We start from the raw sequence: 21365 nt of genomic DNA on the forward strand, positions 1-21365 counted from the left end.
GGGGGATTGGTGGGCCAGGGACAGAGCTGGGGTTCACTCCCGTGGGACCCACTGAGCATAGACAGATGCTGGGGGTGAGGAGCAGGGACAGAGCCAGGGTTCACTCCTGTGGGACCCTCTGAGCATAGACAGATGCTGGGGGTGAGGAGCAGGGACAGAGCCAGGGTTCACTCCCGTGGGACCCACTGTGCAGTAAGCCCTTAGCAAGAGCGTACTTGCTACCGCTTGACTGTTGGTGCCTCTCCAAAATGCATGTTGAAACTTAATCCCTTGTGCAAAAGAATTAAGATGTGAGCTGTTCCGGGGGTAATTAGGTCCCAAAGACTCTGTCCTTGGAACTGGAAGCAGTGCCCTTAATAAGAGCTTGAGAAAGTCCGTGTCTTTTGCCCTTCCGGCATGGAAGAACACAGCAGCAAGACTTCCTAACGTCAAGAACTGTGAGAAATTCCCCAGACCGTGGTATTTTATTACAGCAGCTCACATGGAAAAGGCAGAACATTACCAAAGTCAGCTCTAAAGACCAGATTGTCCATCCTTAGGGGACCATTCCTCCACACCAGACCCCCATCCTTGAAGATTGCAACAGCTGGTTCTCAGGACAATTTTCAGCTAAAGCTCATCAAATCAGGTCCTTTTACACAAATAGCCACTGGTAGGAACCACTGCTAAAGACCAGAGTGGAAGTATGGCCAAGACGAGGTTATGGGGGTAGGAAATGAGGCTGTCATATGTTGTAGAGGACATTCAAGGCCTTTTGGGACAGCGGACTGACACGAAGCCTCACCCCCCGCCCTAAACATGCCCAGATTCAGAACTCACTCTCAGGGAAAGAGGGAACTCACTTCTGGGTTAGCAAAACAAAGGCCCCAATCCCCACAGAGAGGGCCCTGCCTCTCACTGGCCACAGAGGCCTGTGATTCAGTTAAAGGGGATCACATTCAGTTCCTGGAGTACTCCCCCTAAGGTGAGTGCTCCTGGGAACAGCTCATTGCCCAGGGTGATCCCAGGCCCCCTTTGGACGGTTGCTCGGCACGCTCCCCGGCAGCCTAGCTGGCTGTCTTTTCACGTGACCACTGCCCTTGTCCAGTCTGTTCTCAACAAAGCAGCCAAAGTGACCATCACCAAGACACCTGCTTCTGACATATCCAATTTCTTTTACCATACTCTATGACCTCCCCTATTTGCTCTTAACAAATGCATGCACATTCCTCATTCAGTATCACCCATAACCCTTCCAAGGAAGGCCCTGAGTCCTTCAGAAATGTGGACTTGATCCATTTATAACTTGTAGCATTTTCTGAGTCCCCAGCTCCCTAAGGCATCTTTGTTACATCCACTAATTATCTCTGGCGCCCAGACCAGTACTCAGCACAGCAGGAGTTCTCAATAGACACCTGCTAAATGAGTTATGGGCTGGGGAGATGGCTCGAGCATTTAAAAGAACTGACTGCTCTTCCAGGGACCAGGGTTCAATTCCCAGCATCCACAACGCAGCTCACAGTCATCTGTAATTCCAGTTATGGGAGATCCGACGTCGTCTTCTGACCTCCACATGCAAACATCTCCACATGCATACAAGCAAACACCTATGCCCATAGTTTTAAAAATTAATTACAAAATAAATACATGTGTAATGGACTAGGGAGGGTTGCTCATGCCACACAAGCAGGGGAAGTTTAAATCCCTGGAGCCCACATAAAATCTAGATATGGTTGCACATGCCTGCATTTCCGGCACTCCTACGGAGAGACAGAAGACAGAGAGAAGGAAATCCCCAAGGGCTCATGGCCGGGTGTCCTGTCCTATGCACTGTGGAACAAGAGACCTTGTCTCAAACAAGGCGGGAGGCCTGGTCCTGCACCTAGGGTTGTCCTCTGACCTCCATACACATACTGTGGGGTGTGTGTGCCCACACTTACAAGCACACCCATGGTCATGCACATATACACACAGATCATATGTACACACGCATACACATAGAGAGATTTTTTTTTAAAGAAATGAATACCCCCCCCCGCCCACTGTTTCTTTTCATAGAGCTTTCCCTTAGGTAACCCAAGCGCTGGAACCTGTCCCCTGGGCATTAGCCCTTCTCGCCCATCAGTATATTCCTGTCTCCAGACCCTACTCCTCCACCTCACTCAAATATCCCCTCCTGTGAGTACCTTCCTTGACCATGGCCAAGATCAAGAGTTCCTTTCTCAGGGGAGCCAGGAAACCAAGATGCTTTCCCGGAAGTGGGGGGGGGGTTCCTAGCTGTGACAAACATCTTAAAGGGATGTCTCCTCCAAAGGTCAGGGCTCAACACCCAACCAGCGAGCCTTGGTTAGGATGGAACAATTCCATGGCAACGCACACCTGGAAAGCGGAGTCTGCCCTGACACACGCTAGATTCCGAGCTGAACAGGAGAGAAGGGAGAGGAAGGAATCAGCTGCAGAGCCAAGCTGTTTTGGAACAATCGGCGGCAAAAAGTTCACGCCTGTGATCCCAGCACTGAAGTTGGGAGCAGAAGGGTGGGGCATTCGAGGCTACCCTCAGCCACACAGCAGGCTGTGACAAAGGCAACAGGAAGCAGATGACGGCATGCCAGGGATGGTTTGGAAAGCGGCTGAGGCGTGTAGCCGGGAGTCTTGTCTCCAGAGACCCTGTTAGGTGACAATTCCTTCTCTTCATCTCCTCAGGAAACAGTCCTAATGCATGTAAATCATGCCATTTCCCTTCATGGCTCCCCTCAGGGGGTTTGAACATGTTGTGTCAGAAACGTACAAATAAATAAATAGATAAAAAACGAACAAATGAATGAATGAATAGAATGAAGCCACCCACGCTTGACCAGAGCTGGGCTCTTGGGCCCGGCAGTTCATGAAGCTTTGACTAAGGCGGATGCTCAGATAACTAGCCCTGGCTTTGGAGTTCATAGACGTGGGACTTGTAAAAGATGCTAAAGGGCTTTTTAATGCCCACTAATTATGGCCTCCAAGTTCACTGTAAGTCTGCCTAAGTAATTAAGAAAACGTATGTTTTTCATAAAGACAGCCTACAACCACACAGTCAACAACTCCTTTCTCGGCTTATCGCCGCTGCCAACACCTAACTGAGCTTTGCCCTGTTTGAGTTTGAGTGTTTGAATTTACTCAGGCTGAGATGGGTTAGAAAAGAGGGCCTTGAAACCCTCACCATGTAATGGAGTTCCCATGCAGAAGTTATATCCCCAGAAATAAATTATTTCTAGACACGATTTCATTGAAAGCTTTAATGACCTTCACAAACTATTATTCTACCCGGGGAGGATTTCAGTCAAACTAAGACGGACAGAGAGAGCTGAGACAAGCCTGTGCCAGGCCAGCTACATACAGCCTCACATGAGCCTGGACCACTGAGACCCTCCTTTTGAAGTTTTTATTCAGTTTTAATCATTTTGAGCACCGATATGTGGTTCATGGCTTATTGGGAAGTTGAGATTTACAGACCTTTCTTAGGACTCCCGCATCAAAGACCTCTCCTCTCCCAAGAAGACAGCTCTTATTTCTCCAGCAGCATTTCTACAAATGGCTTCCAGAATCTTCTCCATGCAGTCAGTTCTCTATATAGATATGTCCTAACTTGCCAAATTTGTCCCCAAACAGCAAATGATTGGGCCCAGGCTCAGTCTCCAAACTCAAGGATCAGCAAGATCTCTCAGCAGGCTGAAGGTGCTCACTCGCCACGCAGTCTGACGACCCGAGTTTGGTCCCTCAAACCAACACAAGCAGAAGAGAACGGACTCCCGGAAGCTTAACTCTCACCTGCACATGCACACGGGTGCACACGTGCACGCACAAACGCAGAGAGAGCATATTAAGGGGAAAAAGAGAAAAGGTTCAGAACATCTGGTGAGATTGTCCTAACTGACAAGATGGTCACCTCTGGCCTGAGTCTGCTCAAACATCTGGCAAGGCCCCTTAGATCCCGTCAGAGTAGTTGGCGTACTCTAGGTGTCTGGGAAATAGTCAAAGCTTAAAGGCATACTCCAAACATCCCGCTGTAATTTGATGAGCCCATTTTCCCAATCCTCCAGAGTCTCCTCAGATCTTATGTTTTACTTATCCATAATATGCATATGAATGTATTTGCATGTGTGCATGTATATATATTTATATGTATATGTGTCAGCATATTCTGTTGATGTCTATGCATATACATAGATGTATATGTGCAGGTATGTGGAATGTACACATGGACATACATGTATGCATATGCACACATGCATTTATATATTTATATCTGTGGATACATATATACACGTGTATATATTCATGTAGATATATGTGTAAATGTGTATACATGTGTATATATTTATATAGGTATGTATACATATGTGAATGTATGTACATAAATGTGTGTATATACATTTAGGTATATGTGTGGATGTATATACATGTGTGCACATATATATAGGTACCTATGCATACATGCGTGCATGTATATGCATATACATATATATGTATGCATGTAAATATATGTAGGCATATACGTATTGTATAATTGTGTATGTATATGTGTTCACATGCATATGTGGGTACATGTGTATGCACATGTATGTTTGTACGTATATGTGTGCATGTATACACATTTGTGTGTTTGCATGTACACATGTCCATTCTGATTTGTTTCTCTCCAGATCCACAGATAGTCTTATATTAAAACTGTATTAAAATATATATGCTTCTAAGGATAACAAGGATAATTTGGTCCCCCTCTATGAGCAGATACCAAATCATAACCAAAGTGGAGTCACCTCTGCAAGGTCAAACTTCCAGGCCAACACGGCCTTTCAGGAATCACGAGTGACGTTAATCAAAGTCAGGTGATGCTGAATTCTTCATGCTTTTTAGGGCGGGACCCACATTTCTAATTCAGCCCAAGAAGTCACTTGAGAGACCGTTTCTGATATTGAATGCACTGAAAAATTGGACAGATTTTACCAGCACGTTATAATAGCTGCTCTCCTTTAGGTAATTGATTCAAGAGCTATTGCCTTCTGGGAAGACAGGCGTGTGTTCACTAAATCCCACAGTGACGCTGACACTGAGTCACACCTGGATGCTACTTCACCTTATTGCCTGCTGGTCTTCAGAGAGCCAGCAGACACCTGAACGTCTCAGCTTTGGCTCTCCTTAGCCCACATTGCTAACAATCTGTAAACAACCCCCGGGAAGCTCTAGGAGGGGGGGCTATTTTAAAGTTTTTTAGTAAGTATCCTCGCTTGCAAAGTGAATAATTAGCAGTAACTGAGCTGAGGATTATCAATGCCATGTCTACAATCGGACTTCCTCCAGCAGGACAGAAGGAACTCCTCACAAGCCCCCCCCCCTCCCGCTGCTCCTCCTGCCACTGCAGAGCAAAGGCAGGCACCTTCCATAGCTTTAAAACACTACTCCTCAAAGCGTTTGAGGTAAGGCTTTGGTAAATGATTAAAGCCACAGCAAGGGCATCATAATGAGGTTAACTCCTGAATGGTTTAAATGAGAGATGCTTTCCACAGGCTCACGTGTTTGAAGACTTGGTCCACAGTTGATGTCACTGTGTGGGGAGATTTAGGAGCTTTGTTGGAGGAAATGCCCCACTTTGTGGGTGGGCTTTGAGAGTTTACAGCCTCACCCATTTCCAGTTCATTCTTTCTGCTTCCTGTGTGCTACTAAGATGTGATTTCCCAGCTTCTTGTCCTGGCCATTTGTTTCCCCCCCTTCCTGCTGCGATGGGCCCTCTGGAACATAACCTGTAGTGACCAGTCCTCCATTTTAGCAGCCATGACAGGCTGACATGTGCTTGCATGACCTTGCTGCTCCTGTCCTGGTCACTAAGGTCAAATGCCCTCCTCGTGGCAAGGAACCAATCAGAAGTTAGCTGGTGGGGCTGTGCTTTATGGCTCTGGGTGTGCTTTACAGACAGTGCACAACAGTGACGTGCAGAGCATAGCAACTACCCTAGGAGGGCCTGTGGGCCATAACAACCAGTTGACCAATAAACACAGGGCGGGTCACCCAAACCTGGAAGCGCACCAATCCTGAGATTGTTTCATACTCCTAGACACTCCCCTTGCACTGCCCTTTAAGATCCCTGCCTCGAGGTTGCTTGGGGTCTTTCTCCAGCCATCTGCCATGGTGGCGGGGTGAAGGGCCCGAGCTAATAGGGTTAGCTCGTTAAACCTCTACAATAAAAGACTCTTTGCTTTTGCGTCGAAATGGGCCTCTTGGTGATTTTGGGGTTCAGAATTTGGGCACAACAAACCCAGAAGAAACTCTCCTCTAAGCTGCCATGGTGTTTCATCACAGCCACAGGAAAACAGCTAATGCAATGCCCATGCCAAAAAAAAAGACCCCCCCTTTCCATGAAGATGGAAGATGGCTGCCCGAGAGCCATCAAGTGAGCAAGTCTGGGGACACCAGTGCTCCGGACTTACCAGTCTTCACTACTGTGAGAAATTATTTTCACTGTTCAAATGTTACCAAGCTTGTGGCATTTTCTTTCCCATTACAGCCCATGCTGTCTAAGAAATCCACTCTGTGTGGCCAACAAAGAATACCCAGCTTCACCCCTACAATTGTTCCTCGGAAGGAGCCGTGAAGCTTGCCTGATAAAGACAAAAGGGGGAGCCGTGCTGGTGACCTCAGACAGGCAGCCCCCAAACTTGTCCACACAGAGTACCCTCCGTGTCCTCTAATGAGCTATCCTTTACCAAACACCCTGAGCAAATCCTTCCTGCCTGCTTAGTAAGAACAGAGGACTACCTGCTCACACGTAAGGTCGGCATACACAAGCTGAGATCTCTCTGGTGCCTCGAAGCCCCTTAGTCTTCCTGAAAAGCTTTTGGGCGCAGAGTTCAGCCTCCTATAAGACTAAGTATTAATTTTAACGCATCCAGGGAAAACCCAAAGACCATTAAACACATACCTGTGCCCGAACTCCATGATGTGTAATTAAATTTGAACTGGAGTCCTGAACTGAGTAAATGAATAGATCTCATTCCAAACACTTGTCTTTTCAAAGAAATCTGGGGGTGTGGGGGGTATGGGTCATGGGTGTATGTCCATATGCCCATGTGCACATGCACACATGTGTGAACTCAGATCTTCACCTCCTGCATCAGGGACTTTACAGCTGAGCTGTCTTCTTCTCCATTCTGAGGAAATCTTTTATCTAAAGGCTGAGCACCTCTGCATTAAGGTCTCCACAGACATCGACCACTGGATGCATAAGCAAGCTTGGCAATGGTAGGCAAGGCCCTGTGAGGAAAGGGTAGCATTTCCCCTGGTGTCTTAGCAGAGGGGTGGCTGTGGCTGGCACAGAAAGAATATTGTGATTGCCGAAAAGAAAACCAACCCTTCATTTGCATGCCAGGCTTATTGTGATTGACACAAATGCACCACCCTACACACACTCATACACTCACACACACACTCTCTCACACAGACACACACTCTCTCTCTCTCACACACACACACACTCACACACAGGCCTTTCTGCTGACTGCACTGCTTGCAAGGCATCCTCTGCCCCATGTTCCTCCCCTGGTAATGCCCCATGTTCCTTTCCCCTGGAAAGGCAACTGAAGGTAGAGGACACAATGGGAAGAGAAACACAGATATGTTCTCAGAAAACCATAGACTCAAAGACCAATAAAGATATTTAGACCATAGAAACAAGACCACCAAGTGCCTGTGCAAACCTGCAGGTGATGGATAACAACAGTTAGACCTTGTGCAAAGCTACCTGGGCAAACGCGTATTAATAGTCAGACCCTGGGCAAACCTATATTAGCAGTCAGACCTTGTGCAAACCTACCTGGGCTAAAAGTCAGACCCTGAGCAAACCCACCTAGGCTAAAAGTCAGATCCTGTGCAAATCTACCTGGACTAACAGACTCTGTGCAAACCCACCTGTGCCAATAAAGGTCAGACCCTGTGCAAAACTAAGTCAAACCCTCTGCAAAGCAACAAGTACCAACAGTCAGACCCTGTGATGACATTGTGGGAAACTGTATCAAATTATTGGGGTGAGATTCCTATCTATAATCAGTGATTTTTATATCCAAAAGGTGGGGATGGAATAGAGAAAGTGATTAACAAAAGGTGGGGATGGAATAGAGAAAGTGATTAACAAAAGGTGGGGATGGAATAGAGAAAGTGATTAACAAAAGGTGGGGATGGAATAGAGAAAGTGATTAACAAAAGGTGGGGATGGAATAGAGAAAGTGATTAACAAAAGGTGGGGATGGAATAGAGAAAGTGATTAACAAAAGGTGGGGATGGAATAGAGAAAGTGATTAACAAAAGGTGGGGATGGAATAGAGAAAGTGATTAACAGGGCCCCAACTGTGCTTTGGCCTTGATGCAACAGGGTGGAGGAGCTATTTCACAAGACAAAGAATTTCTACAAGCTCCTGAGCTCAGTGGCCACATTTCCTAAGTCAAGAGGTCTCACTGACAGAGCAAAGGGTACGTTTGTACGTGGAGACACAAACAAGAGACGCAGCCAGCGCTGTTCCCGCCTCTAAATCATCCGCACTGAAATCTAATTTATTTTTTGAGCTATGTCGTCGTCGTCGAGGAAGTCGGGCAGCATAATGAAAACAAACAAGCCTGCCAGGAAGTTACCTGAAGCCTCAGAAGCGTGCTGATGCACTTTAGCGGAATCCGTGCAGACTCTAACAAGGTTCTGGCGTGCAAGCGGGCTGACGCTCTTTAGCGGAACCTGTGCTGACGCTAACAAGGTTCTGGTGCGTACACACCATCCGGAGAACTGCAGAGCAAAGTATTTCCCCTCCATCATTTCCAAATACCCTTAATCACCCTAGGCTACAGCCACCCTGAGTCAATCCTCCCCAACCATGGCCTTGAAGTGTGCACAGGAAGCAGGCACAGAACCTATCAGGGAAACAGGTCCAAGAATTAAACAGGGAGACAAGGAGGACTGCTCTCACTGCTTTGCGATTTGGGAGAAGTCGCTTGGCAGTTGCTGCCTCCATTTCCACAGGTGAAACCAGGATGACACTTGTACCAACCTGACAGAGAGACTGAGGAGATCTGGAAGGCCTGTGAGGTGTCCCCTGCAGTCCATGGGCGTGGAGGGGGGGCGGGGGAGGTAATGCTATTGCGCAGATGCTCTTTAAACGGCCAAACAAATGTCTATTTTCTTACGAGTAAAACAGCCTCTTCAAGATTACAGTGGACAGAACTCCAGCCCCACCCCCGCCTCTGCCCCTGCCCCGCCCCCGAGAACTGTGGGTAGGAACCTATATCAAACTTAGTCATGGTTTTGACAACGGTAGCCCACTGGATTTCATTTAGAAATATTATTGTTGTTTTCTAATTTGGAAGACAGACTTTTAAAGAAAAATATATATATATATTCACAGTGGAAGGGACTGCCTTCGCACTGTCGGGCTGGATTCTACCTTCCCAGGCAGGAACGCAGGACTGGGCACCAGCCTGTCTAAGGGTGTCCTTTCTGAAAGAAGGGTGTTGCCCCGGGGGCCGGAGTAACTAACGAGAGCTGAGGGCAGGAGGGGGGTGTCATTATGTTGACTGACTTTGCGGGAATAACTGGCCCACATATTTGTTTTCTTGTAAAACTAGGGATTAAAGAATAGATCAAAGAATAGACGTCTCTCGGCTGTAGTGTGAGGCCATTTTCCCTTCAGCCAAGGAGATGAAAACCCTCAGATAATGGCTCTGGTGTTCCTTCGTTAAAAGGCCATCCTAGATCTAAAACCCAAACTGAATCCCAAGCCAGCAGCCATCCTCCTGCCTCCTGCTTCTTTTCTTTGAAGAGGTTAAATGAAGAGGCAGGGAAACAAAACACATCCCATGGGAGGAGGAAGAGATTAAAAAAAAAACCAGAAAGCAGAGCTGAAGGTGCTGCTCACATGTGAGCATCAGCACACAGGCAAGAAGGGGACTTCCAGTGCGCAGCTCTGCTCAGACAGTGGAGGCTGTGGCCCAGGTCCCCTGTGCGACTTCACACCAGGCCTGGGCAGTTAGCACATAAACAGATCAGCCTTGAAGGTCCTGTAGAGCCAGTGACTCATGAGGTCTGAGATGGTGCCTGCCAGCCCCGAGCTTTGAGAATCTCACTCGGGGTACAGGGATGACAAGGGCTGGGAATTCATTTTGCCCTCTTACAATAAGGGTGAGTGAGCTTCAGGCTGGGACACTGGCTGGGAAATGCTGCCACTGATCATGAGGTAATCACTTTTACTGGTACATGGCTGTGTGACACGTAGATGTTCTTAGGAACGCTCACATGCTTCTCTTAACCAATCATTGTTGTCACTTCTAAGGGCTGGGAGATGAGAAAGGGCAACAGAATCATGAGGATTCCAAATCTGGACTCTGGGGTGGAGTCACTGTTGCCAGCATGTGTCTCCCACGCTCGTGTTCTGAAGCAATGGACCTGCCTGCTTCTGGGTTTCCCCCTGGACACATATGAATATCTGTTTTCCCCCAATAAGGCCAATAAGGATCAGGGAACCTCTGAGTCCAAGGACCCTCAGTGGATTCTTTTTTTGGGGGTGGGGAGGGGTGTTTCAAAACATTGCTTAGCCGAGCATTTGCATTTACTTTTTTTTTTTTTTTTTTTGGTTTTTCGAGGTAGGGTTTCTCTGTGGCTTTGGAGGCTGTCCTGGAACTAGCTCATGTAGACCAGGCTGGTCTTGAACTCACAGAGATCTGCCTGCCTCTGCCTCCCAAGTGCTGGGATTAAAGATGTGCGCCACCCCTCCACCTCTCAGTGCATTCTTAATCCTACTGGGATGTCAGCATTTGGAAGGGTGTCAGGGATACCATGTTGCCTTCCAACCCCTCTCACTGTGTGTGAGAGAATCCAGAAACTTCTGAGAGTCAGATTTGAAATAGGACTTAACAGCATGAACTCCACTTAAACACACTTTCCCCCAAACCAATAGCCACAGAGCGCCGGATCCCCCTCCAGTAAGCTCCGGCTATGAACCCTGAGCCAGAATGGACCGTTGCGTGAATCAAACACACTGGCAAAGGACCTCACGCCATCCGCACTGGTTCTCACCAGCTCCTGAGCCAACACTAACGCCAGGGACACATGAGCACACTGCTTCCTCTCCCCATCCCACAGAGCTCACAGAGAGTTAACTCTCTCTTAAGAAGACACTAAAAGATGCTCTGGAGATAAGAATACTACAGCACTCCACCTCAAAGAGAATAAAAAGCACCTCCCGTTCTTCATTCAGAGGCAGGCACAGGGTTTTCTAGATTGGCAGATGGAACACAGATGGCAGGGCATTAAGCCAAATAAATGGACATTTTTTTTAATAGACCCTTTATACACCAGCCAGAGCTACAGGGACTTAATGTGGTGATGAGGCCGGGAAATTGGAGTAAATCAAATTCAACTAATATTGGCTGAGGGCTCCTGGGCCCCACACAGGACTGGACTGGTTCATCATCTCTCAGCGTTGATGGGGTTGTTAAATTTGAGAGACCCCAGGAATTCTTGTTGTAAAAGGTTATTTATTTTTATTTCATGTGCATTGATGTTTTGTCTGCATGCATGTCTGTCCGTGTGAGGGTGTCTCACCTAACAGACAGTTGTGAGCTGCCACTCGGGCACTGGGAATTGAACCCCGGGTCCTGCGGGAAGAGCAGTCGGTGCTCTCAACCGCTGAGCCCTCTCTCCAGCCTATCCTAAGACGCGTATAATCAGGTGGAAACAAAGGAACTTAGAAGTATTGCAGGGGCTTGGTGGGAGGGGGGGAGGTAGATATGAGATTGCTGGGGGAGGGGATGAGTATGACCATGTGCTTTACGCGCATGTATGAAATTAAAGTATCCAGGCATACGTGAATTCTTTTTAAAAAGGTGGGGGGCTGCCAAAGGGTGACATTTGAGGTTGACCTCTGACCTTCACACCCACGTGCATATGCACAAATGTGTACCTGCACAGGTAAGAACAGACACACACACACACACACACACACACACACGGTAGGAAGAGGAAGGGAGAGACTAACGGACAGACGGACGGACGGACGGACAGACAGACAGACAGACAGACAGACAGACAGAGAAGCGAGAGAACCAAAGGACAGCTGCTGTCCGTCAGAGCCCCAGGACCACAGCCACATCATGTGTGTTTGTTTGCAAAGGACCAGTGTGTCATCATGACGTCCCCTAGAATCCTTTTCTTAATTCCGGTAAATGTTGAGCCACTGTGGAGTCCACCAAGACCAGCTTCTTGGAGTGTGCCAATCATCCACAGCTTTTGTGCTCTCAGGGGTCTCCAGCGAGCCCAGCTACTACTCCCTTTTGCTACAGCTGGCTTTTTGTTTAAAATCAAAACGGAAACAAAACACCCACTGGGCCCACGAGCTGGCTCAGCAGGTAAGGGCACTGGCTGCCAAGGCTGACAGCTTCCGTTCTCTCCCCTGGATCCGTAAGGCAGAAGGAGAGAACAGACTCCTGCAAGTTGTCCCTGGCCCTGTTCAGTAAGTAAACAGACAAATGATGCCATGATTATAAAAATCCCAAGGCAGGGAAGAGGACTGCTCTCAGACTACGAGGTGACTGTGTGCAAATTCCCAACACTGGCCTAGCATAAAGCTGGCATTTCAGGTGGCTTTGCAAGGCATTTGTGTTGTTGAACTTAGAGGAGGAGAGTAGAAGTCACTGGGGTCACCTACATCCTTACCTTGGCTTCAACTCTGCCACGACACTGGTGAAGGGCTTGCGCTCCAGAGTTTGGCCCAGCATAGAAGGGTGGACATGCCTGGAGCCGACCCCACATGCCCACGATGCCACTAGGAACCCTCCAGACGCTCGGTGGAGGGATGCAGGACATTTAAGCAAATAGATGCCTGCTCCCCAGGACCAGAGTTTAATGAATATAATCAAAGCATAACGAGACTAATCTGAATGTGTAAATATTGCCAGTTTACTGACAATTGTTCAATTGCCTCCACAAATTTAAAGATTATAGCCTTTCCAATTATTGAAGGTATGCCGGTTAATCTTATGTCAACTTGACCCTAGCTGGAGTCATCAGAGAGGATCGAACCTCAACTGAGAAAACGCCTCCATGAGATCCAGCTATAGGGCATTTTCTTAATTAGTGAACAGTGGGGGAGGGTCTGGCCCATTGTAGGTGGTGCCATCTCTGGGCTGGTGGTCCTGGGTTCTATAAGAAAGCAGATTGAGCAAGCCATGAGTATCAACCCAGTAAGCTGCAGGTTCCTGACCTGCTTGAGTTCTTACTGTAGGGAGAGGTCTACATACCCGTAGCGCTGACTACACCCGTTTGGGTGTGTTCATAGGTACATAGGACATATTTGGGTTCCAGTTTCGGCCTGGAGAGCAGCGTGCGGACCTTTGGTTCTCCACTTTCTTGGCTTCTCATGTAAGTGATTTCTTCTTCAACAAAGTATCACAGGGCATCCCTATTTTGTGTATCTTAATATTCCCGCATTATCCTACCTTCACTGCTTTTGATGATGAACCGTTACATGGAACTGTGAGTGAAATAAAGCCCTTCCCTCCCCCAAGGTGCCTTGGGCACGGTGTTCCATCACAGCTAAGTTTCTACCCTGGCTAAGACAGAAGAGAAAAGGCGTCACCAAGGTAGAGACGTTCTTTGCTCATTACTTGTGGTTAAGTCAAAACATATCCCCATCCCTTCCCATCTTCACATAAAATAGAAATGAGATTTAAAAGCAAGGAGGAAAATATCTCTTTTATGTGACCAGGGTCATTCAACTCAAAAGCTAAGGCTGCTGGGGTCGCGGCTAAAGAGCCAGGATGTTGACTGCATGGAAGCCCTGTGGAAGAGCCATGTTCTCCTACTGCAAGTCACATGACCGGTGAGAGGCAAATCTGAGTCAGCGTCATTAGCGCCTAACAAGAAATTATAACCCACTTAAATTTCATTTTCCAGTACTCCCATAAGGACCTAAAACTAAGTAAAATTTCTCTGCCACAGTTCTTACAAAACACGTGCTTGCTTTTTCTAGTTCTCTAGAAGTTTTTTTTTTTAAGTTTTATTTTCTGGGGTTTTGTTGCGTGTCTACATTCCCATGGTCATCAAAATCACCATGAGCAAAACTGTGCCCTAGAAGACTAAAAGACAAGACGAGCCAGAACCTGGAAGGCAGATGCCCTTTAAGAGAAACCAGAGTCTCCTGGGGCAAACGAGCCTCAAGAGAATTAGATGGTAGTATATGGCTTTATGCGGTAAAGTTAACATATGGCAATGAATAACGAAGAATTTGCAAGGTAGGAAAGCCACTACGAGTTACAAGGTTTAAGTGTGAACCTTGCAGATAGTGGCATTCAATAACTGTTGGCTTAATATTGCAGGGCATAACATTCCTATCATTTTACAACTTAGAAGGTGGTTTGACTTAGAGAATGTGGGACTAGAGCCACGCAAAACTGCTGACGCTCGCAGTTCTATAATTGGCTGGCTGCTCTCTCTGACCCCTGCCTTAATCAGTTCAATTCAATAAACACGGATTAAGTTTGAGGTGAGTTATGTCTAGATATGACAGATATAACACATAACCATCCATACTAGGTCATTGGAGGTGTCCGGGCATCCCATCCACATCCTGTCCCTTAGAGCACTGGCATTCTTGGCCCCTATCATAATCCCTGCACCTAAAGAGGTTTTTCCAAGGATGGAAATTTTTACTGGGACATCAGTACCATGTTCTGTGTCCCACCATAAGAATAATAGCACATGAGAGCTGGAGAGATGGCTCAGTGGTTAAGAGCACTGGCTGCTCTTCCAAAGGACCAAGGTTCAGTTCTCAGTACCCGCATGGCGGCTCACAACTGCCTGTAACTCAAGTTCCAGTGGATCCGACTCCCTCACAAAGACATGCAAGGTCAAACATCAAGGCAAACAAAAATTTAAAAAAAAAGTAACAGCACACGGCTCTATGTCATATCATCTATCCCATGTGAAAAGCTAAGTAGGTCTTTCTGAGGTCCGAGCACGACATCCCGACACCATGATAACATGAAATCTCACCAACAGATCTTCCTAGTTTATTATTTTCTAATTTAGTCTCCTCCAATAAAGATGATTAATTGATTGCACGTGTAGAGCATGCTTGGGGGTATTACCAAGGTCACAAAGATAAAGAGCTAAGTGTCTTGAACTTGGAATGACTTAGAGCTAACACAATGTGAGGCAGAATGGGATCAGTCTAAGAAATGTAGGCAACAACCCTATGAACACTCTACTGTGTGGTCACAATACGGATAGAATTTTAAACCACATGACGACACCCAGTAAAAGCTCAACAAGTCCATACAGATGAAAAACTTTCCATGAAGCTGGACGTGATAACTCATGCCTATTATCCTCAAACCTGGGAGGGTGAGGCAGGAGGATTTCTGTGAATTCAAAACCAGTCTGGATTGTGTAGTGAGTTCCACGTTAACCGAAGCCACAGAACAAGACTCTGTCAGAAAACAATGCAAAAATGATAATAATTATCATTGTTTCCACACGAATTCATTCACATTACCACAAATCCCAGGAGGATTTGAGTACTGGATAAAGTATGGTTTCTGGCCTTCTCATCTAGCAATATCCTTGCAGTGTGTAAAACCAGCCTGTACCTGGAGAGGAAGGGCACTCCCTCCACACGGCTGCCCTGCTCCAGGAGCCCAGGGTGGAAACCCTGTAATGGGGAGACCCCCAGCCTCCTCTGTGTTCCTGTCTATGACTCATGACCACGCCTCCAGGGAGCACCTGGCTGCCTGAAGCATGGGGAGATCTGGAGGAGCAGAGTGCCCCATGAGACTCAGTCTTCCCTGGGAGCTCCAGGAAGTTAGAGAAGGGACTTTGGATAGAAAGGAAGGAAAACAAAACTGTGTGGGTGACTTTCAGGAAGAATGGCAAGCAGGAGGGGAGGAAAAGCCCACTGAAGGAAAAAGGAAAGCCAGCTGACAGACGCACTGCCCACCCCAAACGTGAGCAAGTCCATCCACTTTACCTAAAGCCTTTGGGGCAGGAGAGCAGGGCGGGGGATGGCCCAGTGGGTTGAGGTGATTGCCCTAAGCCTGAAAACCTGACTTCAGTCTTGGAAAACACATGGTAAAGGAAGAGAACCAAGTCCCCCCAAATTCCCTCTCATTTCCACATGTGTGTATGAGTACTCACACATGCACTCGCTCCTCTCTCTCTCCCTCTCTCTCTCTCTCTCCCTCTCTCTCTCTCTCTCTCTCTCTCTCTCTCTCTCTCTCTCTCTCTCTCTCTCCTTCTCCTTCTCCTTCCCCTTCCCCCTCTCTCTCCACATTGAATACAGAACCTGAGACTAACTTCTGAGACAAAGGGTCTCCAGAGATGGGGTGTCAATCACTCTGCCCACAGTTCTGCTCTCTCAGCCTTGGCAGAGCAGGGACTTCTCAGCAGCGTTGGGGCCCCAGCTTAGGCCTACCACAGCAGCCAGACAAGGCACAGAGAAATGCCACAATGACATGGTTTACAAAGAGTGAGGGCTGCAGGAGAGGCCCTCGTCAGGCTGGCTTTGCCTGCCAGGATCCTGGGAAATGAAAAGCCCTTGTCTGAAATTTGTTCCAGCAGTTTCTGTCATCGCTTCAGGCCTGTTGGCCTCCGACTCCCATGCTCAGCATCTCTCCTTTCACGCATGGGGCTCCACTTAGGAGCCTGCAGCACTCCCACAGCTCTCTGCTTCTGGTACCTGACAGGGCAGTGTTGCTCGCCTATAGTGCTGTTCAAGAGTCAAGCCGTCCACTCTGGGGCACAGAAAAGAGGTCATCTCAGTCTCCGACTGCTTCTAACCCACAGAGGGCATAATGCAATCTTCTCCCTCATAATGTTCTTGGTCTAATGTACCTAAGTACCCTACTGAATATTGTCTACTCTTAGGCTAAGATATAACAGTAGTAACCAAAGAATCTGTTTCTATCAACCCAAGAACTACAGATTCTCAAACTCAAGGGCAGCACCATCATTAAAGCCACACGAGCACTAGACTTGGGAGCCAGGCCCTGGGGTCACAACTTCCCCAAAGCTAGATGAGCCAAGACCAGACCAGAGTCAATGGTCCACTATACACTGAGAAGTTATGTTATATCCGTGGTTTGCAGTTTCACCAATTACAGAAGGTGATACTAGCGCAACAAAAAATCTAGAAATGGTTATTGAATGGCTGTCTGCTATATACAGGAATCATTCTAAAGACCAGTGGTGTCTTTATCAACAAGGCAGACACAGCCACTGCCCTGACGCAACTCAAGTAACCGTGAGCCACTCTTAAACATGTGAACATGCACTTGCAAACTAGGAGTTTCGAAGTCTGAGAGCAGCGTGCTTAGAAAGGAATTAGGGACACATCTCTAGGGGAACGCACGCAAAGATGGTGGGAGGGAGGGAAGGCTGGAGCAATGGCGGGTCAAGTGAGGGACCCTTGTGTTGTGTTCAGTCCACCACACATCTTGATTTTATCCTGGCTGGGTGTGAAGGATTTGTTTGCCCAGCAGAACAAAATTCGGTTTGCGTGCTGGCTAGTTTTATGTCAACTTGACACAGCTATAGTCATCTGAGAGGAAGGAATCTCAATTGGGAAGACGTCTCTCCATGAGGTCAGGCAGGCCTGTAGGGCATTTTCTTTATTGATTGATGGGGGAGGGCCCAGCCCATTGGGGTAGTGACATTCCTGGGCTGGTGGTCCTGGGTTCTGTAAGAAAGCAGGCTGAGCAATCCAAGGAAAGCAAGCCAGTAAGCAGCACCCTCCACGACCTCTGCATCAGGTCCTCCGGATCCCCACCACCAACTTCCTTCAGTGAGGGACTAAGACGTGGAAGCCAAATAACCCTTGTCCTCCCCAACTTACTTTTGGTCACAGTGTTGCATCACAGCGGCAGTAACTTGGACACTTCGTAAACCAGGTGACCTCTGAGAACGTAGCTAGTTTAGTTCTTCTGCTCCAGAAACTGCTGAGGAGAAATTCTGAAGGAGGCCCCATGCTCGGTGGGCCACGTGACTGACAGAGCGTTTCTAGAAAATGATACCCTCAGGGCCACCACCCCACGGCAAGCACGTGCCACTTAAAACACGGCTCAGGTAAACACGCGAGGTCCAGAGGAGGCAAGGAGGGCCTCTACAGCCCCGAGCGTTCTGCAGATGGCAGGCTAAAACCACTTCAGGGCCCCCCTCTTTATCAACAAAAACTGGCCTGACTCGTCAAGAAAAGACAGCGGAGTTTCCGAGGCGTTACAAAGACACACAAAGCCAAGGGCAACTTAGGCATCCCAGGCACAAGGACGTCATCGCTTGATGCTGGAAAGACATCACCTGTGTCCCCGAACGGCTGCTTGTCTTTTTTCTCCCAGGGGTTCAACATTCAGGGTAAAGACAGTAGAAAAGGGCAGAGTGGACCATTGAAACGTCCGTTTCCCCAAGACAGCCTTTGAGAGCTGTGATAGGAAAGGCAGGGGGTTTGGGGGAGGGATGGAGAGACACTCGACCCCAGCTCTGCCGCCCCTGGCTGAGTTTCCTTTTCTGTCAACCAGAGATAACGCCAACCTCTCGTGGGGAGGTGGGTCTTTGTGACTTAAAAGAGACGGAGTCCGAAGCACAGGGGCAAAAACAAAACAAAACTCAAAAACAAAAGTCAGCCCCCGCAAACACACAAAAGAGTAACAAAGTACAGGTTTGGAAGGCGGCCCAAGCTTGGAAAGCACCTGGGTGCTTGCTGCCAGGATGCTCTCACAGACTGGCCACTGAGAGGGACGAGCAGAGAGAGCCAGAACACCCCCGCAAGACACCGTATGCTCTATCTCACCAGTGTCCAAGACCATGGACCTCGAGCCCCCAAGGAGAAGGTCCTACGGACATACTGGGACACTGTCCCTCTTCCCCAGGGTCTGTACTGCTCCAGAGAGAGCAGCCCAGACAGACTGACCACAGGAAGGACCTGTTTTTAAGAGCCTGCACATTGCCACCACCCTTGGACCTGCTCACAGGCACACAACCTCCCTCTGGTGAGGTCTCGCCGACACCCCAGCCTGTATCTTACACGACAAAGGCATCTGTGGCTGCTTCTGTCTTTCTGATTAACATCCCCACCATGCCCATCAGTGCTGAGCTGGGCAGGAGCCTCAGAAGGATACCTTCTGTAAGGGCTGTGGTCAGGAGGACAGGTCTCCCCCTCCCCAGAGCGGGTCTCTCTACTGAAGGTACCTGAGCTGCTCTGTTATCAACACCGGGTGCTCCCTGGCAAGCCCTTGACCTTTGCTGACAGCCTGGACTCTACCCTGACACGGAAGAACCCACAGATGGTAGGACTTGCAGACGCTCAGGATCTGCACACAAAGTGCCCTCCCTGGGAGGGAGCAATGAGAGAAGCAGCTTGACGGAGCCTCCCCCCACCCCTGCAGGGCAGGCAGTGACTAGAACGGGAAGTCCACTGTTGGGAAGCAAAGCTGATTTACAAGAAGTGAACAGCACGTCTGCTCTGCTTGGGTGTCCTCTGGTACCCACTGAGCCCTCCCTGCTCTCTCATGCCCACAGCATGGCGGAGCTGCTGGGGATCTGACAGCACACACTCCAAGTGCACCAGGCAGGAACCGTCCATGACTCGACTTACATGATCAACTTTGATCGCAGTCACATGGCCACAAGCTTCAGGGGCAGGAAATGGTGTCAGAGGCATAGTGGACCAAGAGCACGCTTGAACGGGAGATGGTCAAACCATCTCCAAACCATAACCTGCCCCATCTTCAACCCAGATGAGGAAATGCCCATCTCCCAGCATGGAGCTATCAAAGTGAAGCCTGGAACAATTTCTTTTACAGGGCATCTCACTCCCTTCACACACACACACACACACACACCCTACATACCTGCAAGAGATTGTGTCATCCCATTATGCGCCTGGAACCTAGCTCATAGAGTTGATACCTTAGCCAGGGTCAGTTCCAGGACACACACCAGTATGAAAAAACTCCTCCTGCCTGTCAAAGGCCCTTTGACACCGCCAGTTTGATGTGCAGCTGTCTGCTAGACAGCTCCTTCTGGGTGTTGTGTGAATATACCTGAAGCACTGGGAACTGAACCTGTGGCCACTGGGGCATGCCAGGCAAGCACACTACCATGGAGATACACCCTCAGCCCTTGAGTTTGGAGGGGGGATGGAGCCATGTAGCTTGGGTCGGCCTTGAACTCAGATCATCCTGTGTTCGCCCCTGCCATGGCCTGGCTCTAGCTTCTTTTAGTTAACTATAGTGCCTTGATATGTCCTTCTATCCCAGTCAGTCTCTTGAGGTCCCAACTCCAGTTAATGAAGACAGAGGGTGTGTGTGTGTGTGTGTGTGTGTGTGTGTGTGTGTGTGCCTGCGCGTGCGCGTGCGCACGCATGCATGTGTGCTTGTGTGTGAGCAGTTACAAAATGCACAGAAGTGTAGAAACGTTTAGACAAAATTTCCCCCAGATCTCCAGAGCACACCACCCATTGGCTACCATTAGCCTAGAACAGGCCTTGTAAAGCCTTTCCACTTGCAATCCCTTCCCCCGCCCCCAGAAAGTGACCTCAAGTGTGTAGGTATATAAAATAGCTATTCAAATCAGACATTTATTGGCAATAAATCATAAACCCATTTAAAAACAAACAGTAAGAAAGAAGTCAAACCCAAATCCTCTGGGGAATTTGTTCAAACTCCAAGTTCATGGTCCTGAGAGAACTGTGCTACACAGTAAAGGATGTTGCACTGAGTAGGGTATCAGGAACAAGGTGCAATTAAATTAAAAGACAGGCCAACCTCATCTGCTGGAATGGATCCTTTGATGCCTAAATGTCCACAGCATGAATGCAGTGCTCTTGCGGTAAATATGTTTTACCAGGCAAAGACTTGAGAGAATCCTATCCCCATGTGGGATGGAAACTGTGTGTGTGTATGTGGGGGGGGGGGGCTGCCTGGCTGCCCTATCCCCATCACACTAGCATTTGAAGTCTTTAGTTTGAGAAACTAGGGAAATGTGCAATCACACCTAAAACATTTTTATTGCTACAGCGTTCCTCTGTGCCTCTTTGTCTGGACCCCGCTGAGCAGCCCTGGGAGGTCACTGATCTGCCCGTGCTGTTACATTGGCACTGTTTTCCCTAAGGTTTCCTGTAAATTAAGTCATACACCACATACATTTAGGTACACCTAAAACAAACAAACAAACGAAAAAGCCACCACAGTATAGGGACTGGAGAGATGGCTCACATGTTAAGCGCACTTTCAGAGAACTCTGGTTCGATTCCCGGTGCCGACATGGTGGCTCCCATGCATCTGCAGCTCCAGTTCCGGGAGTCTGAGGCCCTCTCATGTCCTTCTTG

General features: G+C 48.3%; 1 protein-coding gene and 1 long non-coding RNA gene across 3 annotated transcripts in view; one reads left to right on the plus strand and one right to left on the minus strand.

Moving 5' to 3' along the window:
- Window positions 1-21365, minus strand: part of Kcnh1 (potassium voltage-gated channel subfamily H member 1) — a 285008-nt gene that overhangs the window by 100471 nt on the left and 163172 nt on the right. The gene's annotated exons all lie outside the window — the stretch shown is intronic.
- On the plus strand, window positions 13227-14462 carry LOC110343321. Its single transcript, XR_002385568.2, has 3 exons — window positions 13227-13408; window positions 13555-13629; window positions 13755-14462. It is a non-coding gene; the product is annotated as an uncharacterized LOC110343321 (long non-coding RNA).

This window comes from Mesocricetus auratus, unplaced genomic scaffold, assembly GCF_017639785.1.
Source record: "Mesocricetus auratus isolate SY011 unplaced genomic scaffold, BCM_Maur_2.0 Super-Scaffold_100676, whole genome shotgun sequence".
Lineage (NCBI taxonomy): Eukaryota > Metazoa > Chordata > Mammalia > Rodentia > Cricetidae > Mesocricetus > Mesocricetus auratus.